Source organism: Oncorhynchus keta, unplaced genomic scaffold, assembly GCF_023373465.1.
Source record: "Oncorhynchus keta strain PuntledgeMale-10-30-2019 unplaced genomic scaffold, Oket_V2 Un_contig_9417_pilon_pilon, whole genome shotgun sequence".
Taxonomy (NCBI): Eukaryota; Metazoa; Chordata; class Actinopteri; order Salmoniformes; family Salmonidae; genus Oncorhynchus; species Oncorhynchus keta.
Window position 1 is genome coordinate 952 of NW_026290530.1, and position 4049 is coordinate 5000.

Sequence of the window (4049 nt, forward strand, 5' to 3'; positions counted from 1 at the left end):
CTTCATGGTCCATCATATTGCTGCTTGTAGACTATAACTGATGCTTCATGGTCCATCATATTGCTGCTTGTAGATTATAACTGATGCTTCGTGGTCATATGCTCCCATCTATCGGACATGTTGCAATGAAAAGTTATTAATTCACCTACAGACGTTGGTGGGGCTGCTGAGAAATAAAGTGTATTTTTTGGTTAATTCCTTAGATCTCTAACCTGCCCCACATATCTCAAGCCAACTGCTGGACTTTCACATAGAAGTTACTTGGTCATCCAGTTCAAACCACATTTGAAAAATAAAACATGTGGCTCGTTGATCAAGTGTTCTGCCTTGCAATAACATAACAAAACAAAAACAGCAAAATGCTGAGACAGGTTTTGATTAACAAAATAATCAGTGCTATTTAGTACCATAATGGTATTTACTAACAATATTATTACTATAAACAGTTTCTAAAATAATTCGGGTTAAGGTTAATGCTAAAATAGGTAATACATAGTGTTAGATGATGATGTAAAAAGGTCTTTATAAATACATTTGATTGATTGTTAGGTTCAGGGATTTTAAGGTAAAAAACATTATGGGTTTATAGGTCTCTTGCTCCTCCCTGTGGCCTTCTGTGTGTACTACATATTTCATTCACGACACCTGCTAGGCTCATAATCTGAAATAGCAACTGCGTCAGATCTACAAATCAATGAGCTGGACCTGTCCATTTGTTTTCTAACTCAGTGAAACTGCGCAGCTTTCACTCAATCCGATGTCTACGAACGAACATTTCGATGCTTATCAAATTACCCAGCAGCCATTTAGAAACAACAAGTAGTCAAAACAAGTGTTATTTCTTAATTAAAAAATGTCTTCTGGCTGTTTAAATCGGCCTCATCTTGAAAAAGAGGACAGGTTTTGTTTAGGTTGTATACCTTTTTCTGAAAACAAATATGCTTAACCATGACCAGAAAATGTTTAAGGTTTAGCACTGTGGGTCACCATATTAAATTAAAGCTATGCATGAGGTCTCTAGTCCCACCTCGTGAGCTAGTAGATAAGAGTTAACAGCAGGTGTCCTAAGTAGTTAAGAGTTAACAGCAGCTGTCCTAAGTAGTTAAGAGTTAACAGCAGGTGTCCTAAGTAGTTAAGAGTTAACAGCAGCTGTCCTAAGTAGTTAAGAGTTAACAGCAGGTGTCCTAAGTAGTTAAGAGTTAACAGCAGCTGTCCTAAGTAGTTAAGAGTTAACAGCAGCTGTCCTAAGTAGTTAGAGTTAACAGCAGGTGTCCTAAGTAGTTAAGAGTTAACAGCAGGTGTCCTAAGTAGTTAAGAGTTAACAGCAGCTGTCCTAAGTAGTTAAGAGTTAACAGCAGTGTCCTAAGTAGTTAAGAGTTAACAGCAGGTGTCCTAAGTAGTTAAGAGTTAACAGCAGGTGTCCTAAGTAGTTAAGAGTTAACAGCAGGTGTCCTAAGTAGTTAAGAGTTAACAGCAGCTGTCCTAAGTAGTTAAGAGTTAACAGCAGGTGTCCTAAGTAGTTAAGAGTTAACAGCAGGTGTCCTAAGTAGTTAAGAGTTAACAGCAGGTGTCCTAAGTAGTTAAGAGTTAAAAACAGCTGTCCTAAGTAGTTAAGAGTTAACAGCAGCTGTCCTAAGTAGTTAAGAGTTAACAGCAGGTGTCCTAAGGTTAAGAGTTAACAGCAGTTAAGAGTTAAAAACAGCAGGTGTCCTAAGTAGTTAAGAGTTAACAGCAGGTGTCCTAAGTAGTTAAGAGTTAACAGCAGGTGTCCTAAGTAGTTAAGAGTTAACAGCAGGTGTCCTAAGTAGTTAAGAGTTAACAGCAGGTGTCCTAAGTAGTTAAGAGTTAACAGCAGGTGTCCTAACAGCAGCTGTCCTAAGTAGTTGAGGTGTCCTAAGTATTTAAGAGAGTTAAGTTGCAGCAGTTAAAAATAATGTTTGATATTTCCTATAAGATGCAGGTGTCCTAAGTATTTAAGAGTTAAGCTGTCCTAATAGTTAAGAGAGCTGTCCTAAGTAGTTAAGAGTTACATGCAACAGTATGTCTTGTCTTTTGGCTGATTTATGTATAATAATTATAATAAGTCATAACATTTATGTCTGCACAGCATTTTGTCTTCATTTTGGCAGTAAGCATTTGTCACCAGAAGCAGATTTTCACCCAGCAGCTGAAGGAGTTGGTGCTGTGGCCAAAAGGTGGCTGGTTCAAATCCCGGGACTGGAAGGCTGCTTGATTCACATCCTCTAAAAAACCCACCAGAAGTGATCTGATGACTGGAAGGCTGCTTGATTCACATCCTCTAAACATGAACCTTCACCAGAAGTGATCTGATGACTGGAAGGCTGTTGATTCACATCCTCTAAACATTAACCTTCACCAGAAGTGATCTGATGACTGGAAGGCTGCTTGATTCACATCCCTAAGGTAACCTTCACCAGAAGTGATCTGATGACTGGAAGGCTGCTTGATTCACATCCTCTAAACATTAACCTTCACCAGAAGTGATCTGATGACTGGAAGGCTGCTTGATTCACATCCTCTAAACATTAACCTTCACCAGAAGTGATCTGATGACTGGAAGGCTGCTTGATTCACATCCTCTAAACATTAACCTTCACAGAAGTGATCAGAAGTGATCTTCACCAGAAATGACTGGAAGGCTGCTTGATTCACATCCTCTAAACATTAACCTTCACCAGAAGTGATCTGATGACTGGAAGGCTGCTTGATTCACATCCTCTAAACATTAACCTTCACCAGAAGTGATCTATGACTGACTGATTCACATCCCTAAAACATTAACCTTACCAGACTTCACCAGAAGTGAGGCTGCTTGATTCACATCCTCTAAACATTAACCTTCACCAGAAGTGATCTGATGACTGGAAGGCTGCTTGATTCACATCCTCTAAACATTAACCTTCACCAGAAGTGATCTGATGACTGGAAGGCTGCTTGATTCACATCCTCTAAACATTAACCTTCACCAGAAGTGATCTGATGACTGGAAGGCTGCGTGATTCACATCCTCTAAACATTAACCTTCACCAGAAGTGATCTGATGACTGGAAGGCTGCTTGATTCACATCCTCTAAACATTAACCTTCACCAGAAGTGATCTGATGACTGGAAGGCTGCTTGATTCACATCCTCTAAACATGAACCTTCACCAGAAGTGATCTGATGACTGGAAGGCTGCTTGATTCACATCCTCTAATCATTAACCTTCACCAGAAGTGATCTGATGACTGGAAGGCTGCTGGAAGGTGATTCACATCCTCTAAACATTAACCTTCACCAGAAGTGATCTGATGACTGGAAGGCTGCTTGATTCACATCCTCTAATCATTAACCTTCACCAGAAGTGATCTGATGACTGGAAGGCTGCTTGATTCACATCCTCTAAACATGAACCTTCACCAGAAGTGATCTGATGACTGGAAGGCTGCTTGATTCACATCCTCTAAACATTAACCTTCACCAGAAGTGATCTGATGACTGGAAGGCTGCTTGATTCACATCCTCTAAACATTAACCTTCACCAGAAGTGATCTGATGACTGGAAGGCTGCTTGATTCACATCCTCTAAACATGAACCTTCACCAGAAGTGATCTGATGACTGGAAGGCTGCTTGATTCACATCCTCTAAACATTAACCTTCACCAGAAGTGATCTGATGACTGGAAGGCTGCTTGATTCACATCCTCTAAACATTAACCTTCACCAGAAGTGATCTGATGACTGGAAGGCTGCTTGATTCACATCCTCTAATCATTAACTTCACCAGAAGTGATCTGATGACTGGAAGGCTGCTTGATTCACATCCTCTAAACATGAACCTTCACCAGAAGTGATCTGATGACTGGAAGGCTGCTTGATTCACATCCTCTAAACATTAACCTTCACCAGAAGTGATCTGATGACTGGAAGGCTGCTTGATTCACATCCTCTAAACATTAACCTTCACCAGAAGTGATCTGATGACTGGAAGGCTGCTTGATTCACATCCTCTAAACATGAACCTTCACCAGAAGTGATCTGATGACTG

The 4049-nt window shown here is 40.2% G+C and overlaps 2 long non-coding RNA genes across 16 annotated transcripts in view; one reads left to right on the top strand and one right to left on the bottom strand.

Moving 5' to 3' along the window:
- Positions 1-270: 270 nt before the first annotated feature.
- LOC127927108 (uncharacterized) lies at positions 271-1844 on the top strand. Its single transcript, XR_008126159.1, has 4 exons — positions 271-1179; positions 1388-1567; positions 1628-1657; positions 1706-1844. It is a non-coding gene; the product is annotated as an uncharacterized LOC127927108 (long non-coding RNA).
- A 422-nt stretch (positions 1845-2266) lies between these two features.
- Positions 2267-4049, bottom strand: part of LOC127927106 (uncharacterized) — a 2953-nt gene continuing 1170 nt past the window's right edge. For 9 of the 15 annotated variants that reach the window (XR_008126144.1, XR_008126154.1, XR_008126151.1 and 6 more), the window contains 3 exons: positions 3963-4049; positions 3354-3597; positions 2889-3164 (listed from right to left, as the gene is read on the bottom strand). The exon at positions 3963-4049 is cut by the window's right edge. This is a non-coding gene — a long non-coding RNA (uncharacterized LOC127927106). Of the gene's footprint in view, positions 2312-2888; positions 3165-3292; positions 3598-3840 lie in introns of those variants that run through there. The other 6 variants (XR_008126156.1, XR_008126155.1, XR_008126148.1 and 3 more) reach the window with 6 other exon arrangements.